The following is a 22,994-nucleotide window of genomic DNA, read 5'->3' as shown; positions in this document are numbered from 1 at the left end:
TTCTCCTTCATTCAGCATTGAACATGTTATAATGATAAACCAGTGAATTAATAGACTTACATAAAGGACAGCAGCAAGGGAAAGCCTTGGACTTTCACCCTTTACTAAACTCATTAGAACTCTCTGAAGTCTATTAAAATAGCACAGAAAGCACCTTTGATCCTCTTTCAGTTGCAGGAATGACCTTTGAATTTTATTGTGTTTACAATAATCTTCTATGCAGATGGGTGAGAACTTCAGCCGAATTAGTTTGACCTGTTGCAAATAAGAAAAATGATTTGCATTTATTGTTTTTTTTCCTGGAAACTAAGGGCAAAATGAAACCATAGAGTAGCATTCCTAGAAAATGCTTAAACACTTTCTCTTACTCTGCAACAGGAATGCACAAAATAGACCAGAGAAGGAGAAAGTGGGAGCTTAAATCTATCCTATACATAATAGTAAACAAGATACAAATTAGCAACTTCAGAGCTGAAGCCTTCCTAAAGTTTCCAAGCCTTGGAAAGGAAAGAAACGCTTTCTTGCATGGACTCTGCTATGTAGATAGCCAAGATAAGAGGAATAAAAATCAAGCCAATGAAAATCCCAGTGTAATTTCCTTGCAATCACATCAACCAACAGAAACATCAGTTGCAAGGAAAAACAGAAGTAATACACTTCCTTAGTTGTCTTTTTCTTATGCAAAATTTCAAATTAAAGACCTGTGTTATCTGCTATTAATACAGCGTAAAGCCTTTTCTTGATAACATAACAGGAATGGTGCACAGCTGCAGCCATACAGAGCAAATAAGTACACTCAAAACCTCTAGGACAGCAATTCTGGAGGTGGAATGGGCTGGACCCTAACCACTTCTCATGCTTTTAGTCCCTTGACACAGTTCCACTACCCCAGTGCAAAATACAGTGTGAAAATAATCTGTGCTTGTTTCTTTAAAATACCATTTGCTACACCCATACGTTCACATATACACTACAATCCAAAGACATGGGAGAAGCTAAAGGAACTTATTTGGAGAAGGAATTCTCTTTTCCCTGTCCTGCTCCTGCATCCTTCCCTGAAGGACCTTCTTTTGTGCGAGATCTTACATTAAGTTTAGAATGGGCTTTGGTCTCTTAAACCACAGTACACATATTCCAGCCCCTGTTGCATCCCTTGCATCTCTTTGCCAGCATCATATACCCCTTGGGCAAAAGCCCCTGTCTGGATGCAGACAATAGCTGCTCCTCTTCCTACAAAGCTGTCACCATCATCACAATGCACAATCTTAATGAGGCCAAGGTCTTCCCTGTAAGTTGAAAGGCTTTACAAGTTTTATAAAAGAAACAAATTATGTAGCCTTATCTAATGCTTATAGATGCAAATGAGTAAGAACTTTATTGACACTCAAACTGCCCTCTATAAATTATCCAGAATTCTTTAGCACTAAACACTTTGGGGACAGCCATACAGGAGCTGAGATTTTTCACAGCCATTATTTCAAACCCTGCATTTACAGCCCCAGGAGTCCATAAATATTTGGAAGAGAATTTACTTCTCTATAAATAGGTCTGCAAGTTCCTACCTCAGCCACCCACTTACACATAACTATGATTTTATGCACCTAGCTGTGACCACCTTTCCTAAGAGATTAATTTACTTACTATTAAAAAGAATTATAAAAATCTGTAAACTTCACGACATTTTGTATAAGAATACAAAATATATATGTGTGGAATAGCTGATTATAGAAATACCTCATGCAATTTAAAAAAAAATCAAGAGGAACTAGTGTACCATTATTATCAAAACATGAAGCTAAAAATACACCTGTCTCTGGAGCAGAGAGAATCACAGAATAGAATCACAGAACTGTTTAGGTTGGAAAAGACCTTTAAGTCCAACAATTAGCTTAAGACTGCTAAGTCCACCACTAAGCCATGACTTTTAGTGCCACATCTATACATCTTTTAAATTATTCAGGGATGGTGAATCAATCACTTCCCCGGGCAGCCTGTGCAATAACTGAAAACCCCTTCTGTGAAGAAATTTTTCCTAGCATTCGAATTAAACCTCCCTTGGTGCAACTTGAGACTATTTCCTGTTGTTCAGTCACTTGTAACCTGGGAGAAGAGACTGACACCCGCTTCTCCACAAACTACATTCTGGTAGCTGTAAAATGTAGTAAGGTCTACCCTTAGCCTCCTTTTCCCTAAGCTAAACAACTCCAGGTCCCTCAGCAGCTCCTCATAAGACTTGTGCTCCAGATCCTTCACTAATTTCAGTGCTCTTCTTTGGACAAGCTCCAGCACTGCTGTGTAGTGAGTCCAAAACTGAACACAGACTTCTTGCAAGTTCATTGCTTCCTACCTGAAAAATCAATAATGGATAATAGTCTGAGGGCCATACCCAAGTAGGAAACTTTCTCTTCACGTCTTTGACCCAGGTCCCAGGGATGCAGCAGATTTCCTGAAGAAGTGTATCTGGTCTGCATATTGGGCCTTTGGTTCTGCACTATAAACTAAGGGGAAAGAAAGAGCATATCTTGGTACTACGTTGCAACTATAACTTAAGTGATTGGTGGAAGAACTAAATACAGTCTTGTCTTACAATGTACTCATACTTTTCTCAGCAGCAGGTGCTTTAACTGTGTTCTGAAAAGTCTGAACTGCAAGTTCGACCTGCAGGTTACTCTTCTCTGTTATTTACAGAATTCACAAACATTCTCAAAGTGAGAACAGAGAAACTGAGCACACAGGTCCTTGCATGTCCACCAATATCAACAGATGCAAGAAAAACTTCCACAAGTTTGGATGTTTCATTCTCTGCAGAAAGTTTTGTTGGCTCAGGTGAAGTTTAATTAACAGGTATCATTGCAAGTCTAGGGCTACAAAAGATAACAGTTTTGAATGCAACATCACTTTCACTGCAGGATGTAAAAAACAACAGAAAAACAAACCTTGTACACAGAGGGAGGTAAAACAAGCCCTGGTAGAATTACACTTCTTGCACAGGATTGAAAACTTTCTTATATATCCTTATTTTCTCATAATTATTGACTATGAAGGGTGCTGCACTTTCACAGAACAATTTCCTAACTTTAAGATTCTTTCTCTTTAAAACATAGGGTTGCTAGCACTAACAGATGCCACATGGGTAAATTAGATTGTTACCATGTACCTCTTGATTCTGTCAAAGAACCATGAGATGCTAATGAGTTAGACAGCATTAGGGCAGGGGCCAAAAGATGATCATGTACATACAAGAAAAATAATCAGAACATGTGAAACTGTCTGCTCCCTGCTGTGGAAAAGGAGCTTGTACTGCGATTCTTTCTCCCAGTGAAGCAGAAGGGATGGTGGAAACCAAGAGCAGGGTATTGAAAGTTACGTATCAAAGCAGAGAAAAGCAGACATTTTTTTTGTGAAGAGGAAAGGAACAAGATGAACAAAGATGTATTTAAAACACAAAAGAATCTGGTCTTTCATCACGTTCTTGTATTGGGCCTGACTTTGATGGAATTAACCTTCTTCATAGCTGGTGTGTTTTAGACTTGTGACTAAAATAGCGTTGATGACACAGCAATGTTTTGACTAGTGCTGAGCAGTGTTTGCACAGCATCAAGGCTTTTTCTTTTTCCCACTCTTCCACCCCTTCCTATCCTCTAGCCAGCAAGCAATTGAACTGAACTGGCCAAAGGAATATTCCATACCACATAATATTGCTTAGCAATAAGAAAAGAACCCTCAAGACTTTTGTCTTACAAGATAACTGTTTCTTGTAGACTGGCTGGGCATCAGTGTGCTTATGGGAGCTGATGAATGATTGCATCATTTCTTTTTTTCTCTCTCCTCTTTCCTTCTCTTATTAAACTGTCTTTATCTTGACCACTATTTTTCTCGCCTTTTTTGTCTTCCAATCCTGTCTTCTGTACTGCTGGCGGTTGGAAATGAGTGAGTGGCTGAGTGGGTGCTAGTATAGCATGGATGGGAGGAAAACACGGAAGATGAAAGAAGAAAAACACAAGAGAATTTTTGCAAAGCCCCATGGGTGTTTAGCAGTAAGAAGTAGTATCATCAAACGAGAGATCACTGTTAGTGGCATTATCTTCATTTCAACTGAGCTTGACATTCTCTAAACATTCTGCTCAAACACCTTAGTTTTATTCCTGATTTACCTTATGCATTAGATGATAAGTTTAAGTTCTCCTCCTTCTTTACCTCCTGAACATGAGAGAAGAGGCAGCGTATGAAAGTGAAGTGAACATCTTACTATATTTCCCCACACTGAAAAAATTATCTTCAACAACATTCATGTTCCACTACTTTTTTCTACTCTCCAGCAATTAATGCCATGACATCAAAGGTTTGCAGTTGAAGGAATTCCGATACTTGATTCCAATTTGCATGTGCAAGAAACTTACAAAACCAATTGTGAATGTATTGTACAGGCACATGTGAGGTATTTAAAAAACAAACAAAAAACACATAAACACTAAAAAGGAAACATTCATTTTGTGGTTAAAATGTGCTCCAAAGACAAATATAAAATTAGAGAACAGAAATGCCACAGAAGTCATAATCTCAAAAATTTGTGAGCTTTCCTGTGCCCATAACGTTTGTATTTGAAACAGTCAACTATCAGACACATACCAAACACCTGTAGCTCTCATGAGGCCCATATATTTTATTAGTTTTTACTGACCACAGTGTATCATATGAAGATAAAACAAAGTACAGCATACTCCAAGTTTAAAGCAAGACTGAGGAGGCTAGTAAAACCCCTCAGGAACGTGAAAATGAAGTCCATATTTCTTGCAAGAGTTTTGGAAAATGCATGCTGGAAAACTATGTTTTCTGTATAATGGCTTCCTTTTATTCTGAATAAATGAATCATTATAAGGGGAAAGAGATTATCTTTTTTAGTATGCCAAAACTGTGCTGACTGAATCAGCAGTAAAAAAAAATTGCATTATGTTTGCAGAAAAAGTGACTGATGTCTGAAGTCTAATTAAACATACAAATTAGCTAGATTCTCTGAAGACACACGGACAGCTGCAACATTTTTGCATTTCATAATGATAACGAGCTAATATGATAAAGAAAGCTATATTTATACCACTATTTGTAAAATAAAGCCACTTGTTACAAATACTTCCAGAGCACTAAGACACTTACAACAAAAAATGTCTAATGATAGCAGTTTTCAGAGATAGATAAATATGAAAACGTTTATTATTTTATGCTGAATAGAGATATCTATAAATACATCCTGATTAAGAGTTATAAAAATAAATCATTAGCTTTGTTAAAGCTCATAGGAGGCTCTACAAGCTAGCTCCACTTGCCTTCTGTTTCAAAGCACATAACTACATATGCTTTGATTGCAACTAAAGGACAGAGCGCGAGACTTGCATAAAGCATAGTCAGTAATGTGTTGATACTCAAACCAGGCTTACTCAATAGTTTTCTTTTCAAGGCCTTATTTTAACCCACTTACAGCTTAGACAAATGTAGCTATTTGAACATTTCAGTTAAACTTCTAAAGATACGATTTTTAAACTGAATCAAAAAAAAAGAAAAAAACACAAACAAACAACCCAAAAAACAAAAAGCAAAACACCCAGTCCAAGTATTGCCAACAGGGATTTAACATGACAAGGGTTTGAATTCATGGTAGAAAACTCCAAGTATCATTTAGCTTCTGAAAAACATTTCTTCATTGTTGGCAAGTTCTCAGATTTCAATCTTACAAGAATTTAGCTGATACTTACAACTGTATTGTTCAAAAATTCTGTGTGTTATACTGGGTATCTTTGAGAGCTTGCAGCATCCCATGACAACTGTATCTGAACCACTGTACATAGGGTTTTAAGCTTCAGCTCCCTCTGTCCTCCATCCTGTATCTCAGATACAAAACAGGGAAGCAGAGAGGTAGCCTGCCCTGGACAATCAGTGCTGGCTCCTGCAGGAACCTAGTCAGTGCAGAAGCAGCAGCTCAGTAGCATGGTTCAAAGTCAGACGAAGAAAAGAAATGTATACAAGGTTCTAATAGGCACTTAGGGATCTGTATTGAAAGGGGTTTGAGGGGAAGTTAGGACAGATGAGAGAAAGGAGGAAAGAGCAGAGAGAAAATAAAATCAAGCAGTACTTTCTTCACAGCTACCTAATCATTTAGTTTATGGCTAACCCTGGCTCCAGATTTGAAACAGCCCTAGAAATAAGCCACCGCCAGTGCTCTCACTTCCCAGCTCTGTGCACACGTCCTTCTCTGCAGGAGCAAGCACAGCTCTGTCAGCTCCAGAACAGAAGGGACCATTGCTGTACTGCTGCTCTCTTACCACTTACCTGTCACCTACCTGGCTGCTCAGCTGCATCAGTCACATACCTTTACTGTAGACAAGGCTGACAGAAGTGTAGTGAGCCATACAGATAATGTAATGGCAGATAAACCTCATGCTAAGCCTCAGAAATGATCCAAAAATGGACGACTTACAGTCACAGCTGCGCAGTATTACAAAAGAAGAGATAGAGACAAGAAATGCAAAAAAGACCGCTAAACCTTAATTGACAGATTGGTACCACTAAGGTATAGAAGGCTCTAGTTTTTTCTTCCTCTAAAGGCATGTGTCCCATATTAGCTGTATTGCACTCCCTTCCCAGTTCACTGCAAACCCAGTCAGATGAATAAAGATATAATTGCTCACATAGTTCTTCATGTTTGCAAAGAGATTAAAAAAAAATAAAAAATAAAAAATAAAAATCTCACAGCCTTTGTAAATTGATTTGAAACATTCAGGGTTACATCATCCTGGCATCCTCACATTTTTTCTGCAGAAGAAAGGGGAGGATAAAAAAAGGAAGGATTCTGTAGGATATATAGAACATATTAGTCTACAGCAGACTCAGATTTACAGAGATTTATACAGAGAGATGGCTCTTATTTTAATAAGGTGCTGTATTTTTAGGAAGTATTAATGAAATGTTTTGATCAGCTTAACACCCCTCTCTCTGCCAGGCAGAATGTCAGTTCATCATAAAAGCAGCTGCCAAAACATGTCTTTACAGAAGAATATTTCCCAACATCTCCTTCTGTAATGGTTACCTCCATATTGGTTAAACAACAGAAGAGAGTTTGGGTAATGAAGAAATCTGAGAAGGAGCTTTCTACATTCAAGCAGGTACATCAGACACCTAAAGGCAGTCTTCATGCTTCCACTGTTCTTCAAGTTAATCAGTTACCTTGAGCAACCTCTCCCCCTCCTCCTTCCCAAAATCGTATCAAACATAACAGATCCCAGTCCTTCCAGTTTTATCTATCTCCAGTATGAAAAGCATCTGTTGACACTGGGAATAAAGATTTTTACCCCTTCTACCTAGGAAGGGTAAAATTTAAGATAATAAATCACACTGATCAATAACCAAACCCTGGAAAGGGAGAACAGTATGAAGACACCCAAACTATTAGCACTTGTTTTGATTACATTTCTGTGGACAGGTCTTTGCAATTAGTGATGCTAGGTCCTGGGGAACTGTAGTAGTCTGCCTGTATGAAAATATTACAGAACCCGGTGCAGTTTTCTGCTGTTGAAATAATTAATCTCTTCCTGCTGTGGAAAAGATTGGTTTCTGAGATGCCAGGAATCAGTTTCTAATTTACATATGTACATGTACTCACAGTCTTTATCCCAAATACTGTAAATCAGCTTAGTACCAGAACTTAGGGATCCAAATTAAAACCTGAAACCATGTAGCTTCATCTCCCAAGAGACTAGCAAGTTGTCAAGCAACGCCCTTCTGGATCAGTTTGGGATTTACACACCCAAAATCTGCTTAAGCTAATTTAAAATTCTCCACATTATCATTTTCAGGCCAGCTGAGCAGAGTTTTTAGATTGGTCCTCACCACTGCTTTACTGAAATTTAAAAACCAAAATAAATAAGCAAAACCCAAAAACCCAAACAATAACAAACCAAAACTCAACCACAAAGTACCAACCCCCTCAACCTAACCACAAAAACCCAAACCAAAACTAGCTACACAAAAAGCCCTCCAATATAATCTTGATACAACCTCAAAACTGTGTCTTGCTAATAAACAGGTCGACCAGTGAATAAGAAAGCAGAAAGATGGGCTTGGGTTCACACTCCTTCCTTTTACAAATGAGAACATTGCTGTGAAATCTATGAAAGCTACAATTTCACAGCAAAGTTAGCATTCCTTCTGGGCATTTTATGGGTAGAAACTTGGTTTAAGCCATCACTTAATATTTGCTCCCAGGGGTTTACAAGTACTTTACCATACACCTTTAAAGATACTGGGGAGGAAAGGCACCCTTCCATATGTCCCTCCAAGCACAACGCCACATCACCCAGAATTAGGCACACAAGGTAGAGATGAGGTATGACTGCCAAAACAACTCAGCCATTTTTAAACATATGCAAGTCAATTAGTAATCCTGGTTTCAAAGTCACAGACCCAGCACTAGAGTCCTGTGTCCACATGTGCAGTCTCCCTTAACTCAGCCCCCTTCCTCCTACATAGGATCATAGAATACTTAGGGTTGGAAAGAACCTCAAGATCACCTAGTTCCAACCCCCCTGCCATGTGTAGGGATGCTTACATCTTTTATCCATTGCACCCATGCAATAGTGCGGACACCTGACATCCCCCGTTGTACCCTAAGTAACCATTTCAGGAATGAGATGCAGACTGAACAGATAATACAGTATTTTCAAGTAAATATGGTGGTCCAATTACTGGTTTCCACTGATGTGGCTTGGACTTTAAAGTACCTCTGTTGTCTGCAGACCAGCTGGGAGTGTCAAGCTTGCAAACAGGGAGGCTATGAACGCGTAACAGAGAAGGAAGAAACAAGCAATACTGCACTCACCAAAATTGCAGTTCTAGGAAAACATGTGGGGGAAAAAATAAATCTCAAAAATAATGTTTCATTTTGACACTTTATTTCAGAACTAGCCTCATTAGTCTTCAGTAGCTCTGAAACATTTCACATTTCAGACAGAAATGTTATTTTTTAGCTCCTTTTATTTTTTTCTTTACTCAGGAAAGCTGAGGTCAGCATATTCAGCTAACTGCCTTACATACACACACACGCTTTTTTTCCCATTTATTCTTTTAGCAATAATTGCAAATTCAACCCTTCCTTACCTCTTCCAGATGACCCTTCTGGTACAAGCTGCTCTAACTCCACAGTGATGCCCTGCACCTGAGGTTGCCTGAGGTAATTGGGCAATTCCCAGTTCCTTGGACAGTCTTCCTAATAAAATAGCTTATACCAATTCTTTATTATTTTAACTTCTTATGAAAACACCAAGAGCAAAATTACACACAAAAGGAGAAAAACCAGGAAATGCACATGGGGTACATAAGAGCAACAAAGAAACAAGTTATATGCAGCAAAAGAAATCTTAACCCTCTGTATTCTACTTTTTCCAAGAAACAGCAGGCCCCACAGAAAGATTTAGCTGCCAATGACTCAATAACACTTTTGAATTTATTTAGTTTTGTCCTTCTTGCAATGAAATACTGTCCCCAGTGCATGTATCTTCAGCTACATTCACGCTCTCAGCAGGGTTGTAATACACTGCTTTTACGGCCAGTGATATAAACTTCTTTCCTTCAATACTGTTATTTCAACCAGCTTTTAATACTTGAAATTCTGAATCCCTTGAAAATGTAGCTTTCTGATTCCTTAAATAGACTCTTAAAAATTACTTGATTCTTATTAAGCCTTTGCACTTACAATGCTCATTAAGAAAGCATTATAGTCCTGACTTTGGTGAAGAGTTGCTTAATCATTACTAAGTAATTAACATGCCAGTTAGTTTCAATATTTAATTTCAAACATCTTTGTTCTTAATACAGAAAAGCACCTCATGAAAATGGCATCAAGCTGTCAGTATATGCCACAGAGCATATTTATGAACAAATGCCGCTGCCATTTGAACTGTGAACTAATAATTTTACCCTGCAGTTTAGTTAGAAGATAGATACTTTCCTTCAAAAATAAGACTAGCCACATTTAAAAAATAAAACACACATACACCCCAAAACCCCTAAAACACAAAGGAACAGAAGTTCATATTTCAATAGAAAAGTGGATGAAATACATTTTTATTTTCACGTATGTTTTGGACACTGATCACAGCCTATCAGATAGCCCTTTCTATTAAGCTACCTTCCATTAATTTCACTTCCAATTTAAAGCAAAGCTTCCTACAGATCATTTTGCTGCTGGTTTGGGTTCTTTCAGAGTCAAATCCAGCTTCCTCTGAGCAGGGTGGCATGACTGAAGAGTTAAACAGGTCAAATATAATCTGTCTGATCCAAGATTGCACTTGATTAGTTTGTACTAATCAAATTAATTAGTTTGGCACTAAATTTTAATTTTACCTTCTTCTATTTGGAGAATTAGCATACAAACAATGGGCTGGGTTTTTTTGTTAGTTTTTTTCTTTTTTTTTAATTAAGACAAGGATATATAAGATTTCATCAGAAAGATTATTATCCCCCACATTTATGTGTGATTTTAAAAAGACGACTAGGAGCAAGTTACGATGTTTAAGTGCTACGTTATTGAACACCTAGGGAAAAACCAAAGAGAATTAGGCAGCTCTGTCTAAAAAAATCAAGGTTATGCCATAAAACTCAAAGTTGACTTAACCTTTTAAAGACCATTTTCCTTTCACCAGCTCCTCATCCTCTTCCAACTTGGTCTCACAGCCTCTTCCATGAGTGTTCTGCATCTTCTGATCAGTGGTGCCTCAGGACCACTCCCAACCTCAGCAAATCGTCTCAGGGACAAGCATTGCCTCTATGTCCTGACATAAACACAACAGAATTTTAATCTGCAGGAAAGCAGGTCATAAGTCCAAAGCACTTTTTATAAAAAAGAGGCAGATTTCTGTCTTGTAGAACCCATTTCCTCAGATTAATATATTTATGGGCTGAATTTATACTTAATGTGAAAAGAAAGTTTCTAAGAGGGAAATTTGTCAATCTGGACTACACATATACAAACAAATCCATTCAGAAGTTGTAACTGCTCTGTAAGGTCTAAGTAAGTAACAACAGATGAATTCTTCATTGCTTAATACAGATTTTGGGGTTTTGGGTTTGTTTTGTTTTGTTTGTTTTTTTCTAGTTAAATCTCCTTGGTTCTGCAGGTGATTTAAAATTAAAGGTTTTAAAGCTATCATTTGGAAACAAAGCAAACACTACTGTCATTGTTTTGCATCAGGGAGTTTTATAGGACTAAAGTGTCATCAGCAAGTGAAGAATGTTTGCTTTAAAGCATATCAAATTTAAATTGCAAAGCAGTCTACAAATTGGGGTAAGGAGAACAGACACAAAAAGCATATTAAACTACATTAGGCACCTCATTATTTTATATTTGAAATACAAGTGCAGGTGTTGAGAACTGTATATTTTTAGGAAGCTAAAAATTCAGCACAGAACTGGAGAAGTACAGTTCTTCTAGGAAACTAAAACTAAAATGGCCCAACAAAAAGATTAATTTTTTATTCCTTGAGGTAAAATCCTAGACCCAAACAGCAAAACATACTTCATTGGACAGTCTGGACTACGAGACATTCAAAAGCGTTACTGAAATGGAAAAAGCTTAAGATTTCTAGCATTACAGTTTATAGATGGATTAACAGTTGCCCAATTTTACTCTGAGTACACTGAATACTTTTTCAGGGAATAATGGTTCCAAACAGAAATGCAATTCTTGCCATATTTATAACCACCAGTAATAGCTGTGGTTCTGCGCTGACACTTAAAAACCAAAACACAACAACTGGGTTTATTAGGCGTTGAGAGTAGGAGACTGTAACCATCCAGAAGAATGTGTTACAAAAGAGTTACAAAAAAACCCCAAACAACAAACAACAAAACCCAACCCTCAGAATATGACTGCACAATACTTTATGAATATCTATTGCTTTGATCACTTCCACACTGACAGTGAATGTGAAATGCATAAGATATGCCTGTAGTAAGAAATTACTGCTTCAATTATTTCTTGATAATGGCATTTGCAAGTCTATCCACGCCTGTTGCATTCCAGTTTAAAAGGTCAGACCTAGGAAAGTTGAGAAACATCAGCAGACACAGACACAACACAGTTAATGACAAAAATACGTAACTAATTCAGATTTGGTCTCTCCTGAATTCTAAATTCTCTCAAGCGAGAGACTGTTTTCCTCAAAAACAGAAAAAAAAAAAAAAAAGGTGAAAATATTAAGGTCATAAATTACGATCACTTTCTGCAGTAAAGATCCGGATGACATGCATATTCTTCTTCTCATTCTGTGGTAGTGCTTTGGCTAACAAGTAGATTTCATTTTTTAATTCCAAATCCAGATTGTGTGATTCCTCTCTCAAACTGCCTCGTTTTTAAGTAGCACGATCAAGACTGTTTAAGGTACCACTTGAGCATTTCTGCAACAATCAAAACTACCTTGAGAATAGATTGAAGAAAGGTCAGAATTAATCAGAATTCAGCTTAATCTTCATTATTAATGAATAAAAAAAAAAAAAAAGAAAAAAAGAACCCCCCCCAAACTACCGAATCCACTGCAAAAATATAACACTGAGAAGTTATTAGTTGCGTATCATGAGAGGACCCATCTGCCTGTTCTCCTGGGCTTTGTGGAAGGAAATCAATATTAACTATTTTAACCTGGAAAATTTATTTTCATCAAAAAGTTAAGGTCTACATACAGCTCTGATATCTGAGGCTGCATTCCATATATCCCATTATTCTTCGATTACAGCTCAAGATGCACACTACCAGTGGTGTTATACATTAGCAGCATACAATACAAGTATCCCGCCTACCAGCAGGATAGCAAGTCAGAATGAGCTCTCACACTGTGCTGCTCTTCTGCAACAAACCATTCCCCTCCTGCCAGAAAGCAAGCCTTGGTAGACACCCGGGTTGCACGTTGACATTGTCTGTGGCAGGCAACATTCTTCTGGTTGACAGGCACTTTGTGTTCTCAGCTCCACCATTTACTGCCCCATTAACTTGCTTGTGAGAAAAGGAGAAAGCAAAAACTCCAATACAACTTCTGTTCCTTAGCATACGTCTGCAGTTTTAAGCAAAGTTTGTTAAAAAACTATCACTGACGAAGTACTGGCCTTCTATTTCAAACCCAGAATCACTCTAGGTAACTTCAACATCAATCTGCTTTGTTATTTTAGCTGAGTATAAACTACTGTAGAACAAGCACCCTTGAGAAGACCAAAGGTTAGCTCCGTGTCTTCAGTTTTATTTTGATAACAGTAACTCAGTACAACTGGCTAGGTGAAAGTCCTTTAGGATCAAAGGTTATAATGGATCCCAAGATAAATCTAAGAAACATGTCATTAGCCTGAAAAAGTCAATCAATATGACAGGATACGCAAAGTGAAAAATTGCACAGAGAACACCTAAGTTAGTCTTTCATTTATACCAGCCATTAACAAAGCTACCAGAACAGTAACGTCCACTTTGAGGTGTTACAACTCAAAGAAAAGTAGTTGAAGAGGGCTTAACACAGTGGCACAAGACTGTTGAAAGGATTTCGGGGATATATCTGTAAGGAGATAGAATATACATCACCACCTGAAAAAGGAAATGTTTAATACATCTTTGCAAGAGAATGTAAATGACATCTTCTTCCAGTCTAGAATACAAAGGAAAGAAAAAAATTAGTTTAAATTGGAACAAGGGAAATTTAGGTTAACTAAGAAAACCCATTAGCTGAACAATTAAACATTGGAATAGCATTTCCAAGTGTGGTGTTGTAATATCATCTTTGGGGGTAACTAAAGCTGTTAGACAATCATTTAGCTCAGAACAAGTTTGCTTTCTATCTCAGTAACAGCCGAATGCCGGCTTGCAATAGAAACAGCAATGCACATCTTAAGAGCACCTCTTACCAGAGTCTATAACTTTGGCAAAAGAGTTCATTACTGCTTTTTAGCTGCAGTGTTGTTGAGCATAGCATAGACTATCTCAGCCTTAAAAACATCAGTGTTGGGATTTTTTTGGTTTTGTTTTTCATTAGGGGTTGTGGGGTTTTTTTTTGGAGGGGGGGATGCATTGTTAGGTTGGGTTTTTTTTGTTTGTTTTGGGTTTTTTTTATGAACTCAGTTTTCTGTAGACTCTAGAGTTAAAAAGAAATCATAATCTTTATTTCACAACTGTACTTATGGGCATGGATTTCTTCTTGTTTTCATTCACAGATGTTTTTGTTCATAGATGGCATGGTAGAGATCCATGAATTTGAAAACTAAATAAGAAAAACCCACCAAACCCAACCCTATAAGCTTTAACATGCAAACCAAGAAGTCCAGAACGTACTCAGATCTGTGACAATAATTGCTAAGAAACTGGTATGCAAAAGGCATACCACAAAGTTTTCAAAGCAGCTACAAAAAGTAAGAAGTGAAACAACTGCAAGACTTTAATGCTATTTTACAAAGTCAAATAACAGCATTTAAGAAAGAATACTATGTATTCTTTCTATGAACCTGACTTGTTCAGATTGCATACTTTGGGTGTTTATATCCTTATGTATTTCTTCATAGCATACTCTAACATCCAACATCCATTCTACATATTTCACCAGTCCATTAGAAACAAATATACAAAGATACGAATTTCTAGTTTTGTCTGTTATTGAAAGACAATTGACCTCTTTCAGATAGAACTTTTCTGCTAAGAAGCAATAAATGCTCAGAGAAGAGATTACAGTCATGTTATTATATGGAGCATCATGTCTTTGAAAGCCCTTCCTAAAGGGAAAAAAAAAAAAAAAATCAAGTGTAGCTTATTTGTTTAGGGGAAGGCATGCTTCTTCCAGTTACCACACAATTTCTACTGTCTGTGGAGACAGTTTTAACTCTGACTGACATGTAATGCGATAATCCACAAGTTTTTTCTCCTCTCAGAAACTGAGAGTCAATATGTAAAAGAGATAAAAACCTTTGCCATTTTAAAATTCCATTACAGTTTACAGTCTTGTCCACTCAGTCATAGCTCATAGCTGTAGTAACCTTCCTCACAGCACCAACTGAGAAACGTCATCCATCATCCAGAGTGACAAACCATTCTTTAAATATATTTATTATTAACAAGAAACATTGTACACATTTTTCAAAGCATGGTCACTCTATATATCTTACTCAGTTGAATTCACACTTCTTTATCAATTACCCTTGTACTAGACATCCCATGACAAGTGGAAGATGAATGGAAGTAGTAAAGCCAAATTCTATAAACTAGACACAGCACAACACCCTGGTGAATACATGGAGAAAGATAAAGACATTATTTACTTTAGAAGTTAACAGTAACATTAAAGCAGCACAGCAGAATAGCCATGCGTCCTGAACACACCTTAAATACAAGCCAGCCATGGCATACTTCTGGAGCTCAGTGGTTTCCAGAATGATTTGATATTCATTGCAAGTTCAAATGCTTCTTACAGGGCTGTTGCTACAGGATATACTTGAAGTGAAGCCTTTATCACCTCAAAATGATGTTTTTTAAAAAAAAAAAAAACCACTGTTTTATAAGAAACAAATTATAACATGAAATGGAAGTTTATTCCTAGGAGGTGACAGTGCCTTCAAGGCATTAGAAAGCCATTAAATGACACTTTAGGAACACAGGCTTCCTACAAGAAGTCTCTGCATTTTCATTTAATCTTATTAAGACCTTATGCATTATATGGGTCAGACTGAGATCTTACAATTCAACTTTTTTTGCTCTGCTATTGCATATTGCTCATGGAAACCCACATATAGGCATATGAGTCAAGAAACTTTGTACCATGACCAAGTCATTCACGGAGAATGGTTGCTCATATATGGTGTTTGAATTCCAAAAACATGGATTCATCCACCATGGTAAGCAAAGCTGAGCCAATGTATCATTTCTTGTCTTTAAACACACATTTTTTTAATTGTTTTTCTGCAATAATAAATTCTTGGTATCAGTGGACTACCGCAAGGAAAGCAAATGTATTTAAGAGTAAGAAAAGCCCCAACAACTCAAAAGCATTTGGTTTTTCATCTCTTTAGTTACTAGGAACATTACTTTGATAATTACAAATGTCACTATGCACCTAGAATATTTATATAAGTGATTTCTATACCTATTATACAAAAGAATATGGTAGGAATGAGATTACTGATGAAGCAACAGCAGTTTAAAGCAAAAGAAGTCCTGAAAATAAGGCATTTAAATTTTCTGGATGGTTATCCCAGATATAATATAGTGAATAAGTCAGAATCCAATGTTTGTAAGATAAAATAATGGAAATAAAGAGAACTATTGATTCTGTTCACAAAATAAGCACTTGCACGAGCTCATCTACAACCCATACTCTCCAATGGCAACACTGCCAGACAGATGATAGCATATGAATTTGGGGATTTAATAGGATATAGTTATTTCTACTGTTTTGATGATGTACAAAGGATAGGAAATATGGGAGGGAAGGGGGCAGAGGGCAAGTCCAGATGCAACAGGGGGTAGAAGAATAATCATAATGACACAAAAAAAAAATTCTGCTAAGTCATCTTTTTTTTATTACACAATTACCATATTCAGAATGAGTTTCAAATCTTTCCCACTTATTTCACAAAAAGAGCTCTTTAAGCCAGTCCAATTGTTTAGAGCCTACCCAGGATGGTGAAACCTTCACACACGTAAAATTAGAGGGACAGCATCTTTCTTTGGTATAGTGAGGTCCAGTTGATCAATAGTCTGGCTGTCACTGAACTATTCTCTATTTCCAAGCCAGAACATTACACCGGGGCAGCTGTAGGTCTCCCACCTAGTTCTGAGTACTGTACAGCTGCTTCCAGCACCCCCATCAGCATCTTCTAGCACTGTCCCATCATTGAGTACTGCTACCCGGAAACTTCAGGTTTAAGACCGAATTCATGGCATTTGCTAACACTGCAGGATGTGAGGAGTTTTTCTAACAATTCCATAGATGAGCATGATAAAGTTATAGTTTCATCATATAAAAACCTCTTCCTTAATTCCCAGCCATTGTCTTTATAGTAAAATTCAGAAAATTCTTCAAAGTCCTGAGAGAACAGTATTAATCTATGAGGCTTAATTTAAAGAGCATATATCAAGATAGTAAGAAAATGAAACTCTTTGAAAACAAAGCCTCTGGTCTGACTCTCCAGCAGTGTTTCAGCTCAGCTCACCTTTCCATAGTTTCAGTGGATCTTCACAGTTGTAATGCATCAGGTTCCATAGTACCAGAAGCAACTTAAATCAGCTATCTGCATAAATTCTAAGGATGTCTTAAGCAAGAAGGCTTAGACAGCCTGTCACTAACATGATCAGGTGTGGCTAGGTATTTTAATTAGTGCTAGTCCTCTCTTCTAGTTCTCCCACTTTTAGATGATCAACAACACCCTGACATTTTTCAGCTTATATGAGAAAGACAGAAACATAGTGATTGATTAGCATTACTATCACCCTGGGAAGCTATTTTAGGATGCTCTCCCAATTAAGCACATTGTCATTCATCTGAAAGTCAAGAGCAAATGCTATTAGCCTGCTTCGGAGGCACTATTTCTTTGCTGTTACAAGATCTTAAAAACTTATAACACTACTCAGTTAGGACTTCAAGGAAGTTTGATATGTAAGTAACTGCTAAGGCATATTTCTCTCTTATTATTTCAGGCAAAACCCTATACTTTGTGATATGAAGACAGAAATATAATCTTTTCTGAACCATCTAACCACCACATCAAAATATTCACATATAGGCTCCAAAACAGTTATTAAAGCCTCATTTAACAAAAGAAAAAAAAAAGAAACAACAACATAGTAACCTTGTTCTGAATTATTAAGTATAATTTTTTATTGTACTTCCATCTTCTTGTGGCATTAAGTTGTAGCCCACAAGTTTTGAAAGCAGAAGGTTTTGAAGTGAACTTTTTTAAATGAAAATGAAGCAATAGTTAAGCATAAAAAAAACAGACAGTGTCGGTTTAAAAACAGAAAGAAGCAACTTAAAATTCACCTCATTGCGACATTATGCAAGCTCTCTTTTTAAAAGCCACACTTTTTCCACTGGAGACACTTGTTATGCTAAGAACCACTGTTTTCTTGAGCACAAGGCACATTGCATCCATACACAAAGCAATTATAATAGTATTCCCATGCTCCTGCAGAAATGCTGAAGTACGCTATACTTTCTGTAAAGCCAAATGACACTGCAGTAGTATCACTCTTTTATCAGCATAACTCATACAGTTCTCACTTCCCAAAATACTTGTTTTTGAACAATCCTTCTGGAATGGGCACCAAGTCATTTGGATACTGTGGCCAACAGTAGTTAATGGCATAGTTAGCAGACAACAGCCTGCCTGGCTAACCTGAGCAGCCAGTAGCTTTGCTCATTCTAAGTCCTTCAGTAGTTTTGACAGAACAGTTCTGCAAGACGGAAGGAGAAGCTAGATTAAGGTCTAGGCACAACTAAGGAGAAAACCATGCTATACCTAAACATCATCTTGTCCAAGTCTTACTGCAGAAACAAGAAGAAAAGATTTCATATGACAGTATATTAAAGTGGCAAAAAAAAAATCTGTTTACCCAAATATTTCACTGTTATGACTACTTACTTTGCCATTCTTTTTAGTCAAAGTTGTGTTTTCCATGTAGGTCAGCACCACTTTACCATTCCAAGGTGATCCACACTGAGTAATAATTTACTGCGTTAGCACTGCCTTCCTAAGCTTGCAGTACTATACAAGGTGTAAGCACAGCATGCACCTTTTTATGTGAATTTCTATCATAAGTGAAAAAAACCTTTACTGCATTAATTTTAATTTTACTGAAAGATTAATGTATTCATATATTGCATGACAGTCTAAAATGAAAGCATTACAGTTACTAAACTGTCTTGTGTGATAAGAAAATAACCATAGTGTCAGGAAAATCCCCTTTGCAATATTATATCTAGGCATTAAATTTAACACTTCTTGTAATTTGACAGCCTTTTAAGCATCAATAAACCATACAAATATATATACCTATTACCTATGGGGGAGGCAGGCACAGTCACACATGATAGAGCTTCACCTACACTCTACAAATCCTCTTTGTACTAGATGCTCAGTTAGTTTCATTTTATATTTGGTGTCCCAGTAAGCCTGAAAAGCAGTAAGTTCATAAATGCTACCAGACTCTGTTCAATTCTGAACAGGATAAAACCACTCTGTGACACTGAGGGAGAACTTAACTCACTGGTGTTTGCTCAAAATGCTCAAACAGCTCAGCTCTCATAGCCAGAGTTTCTGAAGGACAAAGCCAAATTATTTCTGCCCAGCTTCACATTTTGCAAGAACTTTGTTTTATAGTCCCAATTTAAACATGATTATGCTTGCTGTTTGGCTGGATGTACCTCACTGAAAATTGAGTTTTGATTTAGCACAATAATTTTAACTAAGCACAACACAAAATGCAACCTGTAGTTCAGAGGCAGATGGATTAAGTGTGATACCACATCAGTCAGAAACGTGATGTTGTGCCTAAATTTAACTTTCCTTGTTGATACTTTAAACATGGTCCTTTCTGAATACACAGAAAATCATATGCATGGCTACTTTTGATTTTCTCTTGCTGTCACAATCAATCCTGAACTTCAGCAGAAAAGCAAGCAACTTGTTCAGGAAAGATTACCATTTGTAAGCAGCACACAGAGCACATGTTGTTCAGTTGGCAGCTAGAGAGAAATAAATTCCACAATTTACATTTAAAGTGGAAGACTACTTTCTAAGTCACCAACTGTCTTTCATTTTTTAATAATCCTACTTAATGTTTGGGTTTGATTGTGGGGTTTACTCGTTATAGTAATAGCATTCCTTTTGCTGTGTAGTCATAAATATTGCATAGATACTTAAAATTATATCACTCCAGCCTGCCAAATGGAAATGCAAAGGGTTGTGTGTATACTGAAGTTAAAAACCACAATAAGCATCCTACCACATTAAGCTGATATTTATAAGCACAGAAGCACCTCAAGATCAGGAGGCATCCAGACACTAGCTTCAAGACTGGTGTTTTCTAACCTTTGCATTGAAGAACTCCAGTCATTAGCCAATCTTGACATATATTAAAGGCCAGGTTGGACAGAGCCTTCGGCAGCATGGTCTACTGGGAAGTGTCCCTGCCTATGGCAAGGGGGTTGGAACTAGATGATCTTAAGATCCTTTCCAACCCTAACTATGATGTGTTGGCTTTGCACTGAGCAAAAAAACCAACATCCTTGCCCTAAATATTTTACAGTCTGCATTTCATCCTCATTTACAATGTCCTAAAAAACAGCTGTCAAAAATTCACAATTGGAATTGCTATTTTTCAATCAGTTCTTCATCCTACCCCCCCCAGTTCAACTACAGCTACAAAAATTTAGTTGTTCCGCAGATTGCAGCATAATTATCATGACTAAGACATGGTTTTGAAATGTAAAGGAACAGAATTTCCAAGTTCCCTGCTTCACAAAGATAATTTTCACATTGAACTGTTTCAAAGATACCGTTAAAAGTAGAGGGGGGAAATCCTGAATCCTCAATGCATTCATACATCTTCAAAATTCAATGTGACCATAGCTATAATTAATCTTTCTATATTCAGAATTAATTCCCTATGTTGTGTGTGTCTATTAAAGCTTGTCTTTAGTTTTATATATTATACTTGCCTCCCTCTCAAAATGGGAAGATTTATTATAGTCACTTGTTGAAAGATTTTCATTGTTCAGCTATTAGTTTGATTCATCCTCGAGTTTTTAAAGGTCAGCTGCAAACCCACAAACAGTTTGACAAACAACCAACCTTTGTAGATGAGTATCAAATTTACGTGCTATTATATCATTCTCATACTCTTGCAATTTGTAGCAATTTAGTTCATGGCATGTCATTTACAGATATGTAGGTCCTGAATTATTCATGGCTTCAAACCACCAATAAACTGTCCAGAACTATCTTCCTTCCTTGGATACCTGTTGTCTTTCAAATAATTTAAATTTCAGATAATGAATTTAGAATTTAAACTGATAACCAAGATCACATCTGAATTTGAGTGTTTCTCAATTATACAATCTCCAATGAAGTAGCTCAACAAAAGGTGCTCTCCCTATGTTATGTCTATATTGACCATGTAGCTAAAGTTATTTATATATTGATCATGTTTTATTTAGATCTAGAAGAAATGAGTGCAGCAGTACTGCAGCATTATAGTGGATTTAATTGTCTTCTATGTGTGTGTGTAAACACAGACACACCCTAAAAGCAAAGACACTGTTTCTCAGCCAACAGCCATTTAACGTAACTGTTGGTCTCTTGGTACAACTGGTGATCAGCAGATGACAGGAGGAAAACATGGTGTCAAAGACCCCATGAGAATTTTCAGCTTACATTTCATAAAAATTGAAGTTTAATTAAGGAAGAAAGGGATGTGATGGTGAAAAAGATGGCTTCATGGCACGTCTGTATGTCTGATCCCAATATGAGTCATTTGCCCTGCCTTGGATACTCGACAATAAGTAGCTCATTCTTCATTTTCAAGCATTTTCAATAGGAAAGCAGTAATCTTTTCTCTATATATGTTGTCTGGGAAAAAGAAAGACAAAACAAGATTTTGTTTCTTTGATACATGAAGTGGCAGAAGTAAGAGAATATATATATGCTTGCTAGAAAGGCCCAGGTAAGAGTAAACTAATCTAAAGATACATAAAGATACCACCTAAAGATAGCTTTACCTCTTAATGAGGATGAAATCAGTTGACTGATATTCAGGATATTTACAAGTAACTGTTTATACATGGCTATTCAGTTTTATGTTTTTTGGTTTTTGTGTTTTGATTTTTTCTTTTATTTTCAAAATGGAGGACCCTGGACCTGTACAATGATTACTCTTTCTCATAATACTTGATTTTTGTTTTCAGAAGTCACTTGACTTGTTTCTTAGTGTTGCTGTATGGTTTGTTGATTTTGGTTACTGTATACTTATGGTTGACTGACTACTTCAGAATCCTTGGAAATTGCTGTATTTCTTCAGTATAAGACAGATTTCTCTAGATATTGCAATGTAAAAAAAAAAAAAAAAAAAAAGCCCAAAACATGAAAATGCCTGAAATATCCACAAAGGTTCTACCAGCAAAAAGATCAGACTGTTTTTTCGAAGTTAAGTAACAGAAATAAATGCATATGAGCTCTATTCAGTGAAGATTTCAATGAAGATTTTGAACGCTAAAAGACATTGGCAAAGACATGACAATAAATGGCACCTTTTCAAGCATCCTTCACATTACCCTTATCTGAAGCAACTCATTACTTCCAAAAGAAACATCCCTACAGAATTTCCTTGAAGGTTCATGGAAACTATTGTACACATCATTGACCTTCTCATAGGTTTATATGTGCTTGCAAGTACTCTACCACATCACCAAAAGATAGGCTGTTCTGAAACAAAAGTAGAGGGGGTGGAGAATAGAATAAAATACATAAATACTACTACAGTTCATATGCTATTTTTTGTAGGAAAGCCTATTTTGTGCAGAGAAATTGATTCCCACCTTTGAGTCCTTCAGGAAAGGAACATACAAATGACTTGAATTTATAAATGTACTAATGTACATTATCTCATGTCTCCACTTTAAATAGTAGGCTTTAATCTTATTCATTTTGAAGCAACCCTAGCACATACTCTCCATGTATGATTACAGCATAGCAGCTTTTATGGAAAACAGAAATTTGTTCTTATTTGCACTAGGAATATTTAATAACATAAAAGGGAATCTCAAAGTTCCTTAATTTCATCCGCAGCAAGCATTACCTTCCAAAATTGATTAAATTTATAAGAAATTCTTGGCACTACCATTTTTTCTCCCAGTACTCCTAATTGCTTCAGTTAATATTCATTTAAAAAAAATAAAAATAATGTATTGTCGTGGGGTTTTGATTTGTCA

General features: G+C 36.7%; 2 long non-coding RNA genes across 2 annotated transcripts in view; one reads left to right on the top strand and one right to left on the bottom strand.

Annotated features, from left to right (window-relative positions):
- The window catches only part of LOC134159704 (uncharacterized), a 558,348-nt gene that overhangs the window by 480,280 nt on the left and 55,074 nt on the right, over positions 1 to 22,994 (top strand). The gene's annotated exons all lie outside the window — the stretch shown is intronic.
- Positions 21,477 to 22,994, bottom strand: part of LOC134159638 (uncharacterized) — a 41,179-nt gene continuing 39,661 nt past the window's right edge. Inside the window, exon 3 of the long non-coding RNA XR_009963225.1 lies at positions 21,477 to 21,636. This is a non-coding gene — a long non-coding RNA (uncharacterized LOC134159638). The remainder of the gene's footprint in view (positions 21,637 to 22,994) is intronic.

Source organism: Pezoporus occidentalis, unplaced genomic scaffold (assembly GCF_034315485.1).
Source record: "Pezoporus occidentalis ecotype Australia unplaced genomic scaffold, CSIRO_AGI_Poc_V1 ctg15, whole genome shotgun sequence".
NCBI lineage: Eukaryota > Metazoa > Chordata > Aves > Psittaciformes > Psittacidae > Pezoporus > Pezoporus occidentalis.
This window is presented reverse-complemented; position numbering and strand designations above follow the sequence as displayed.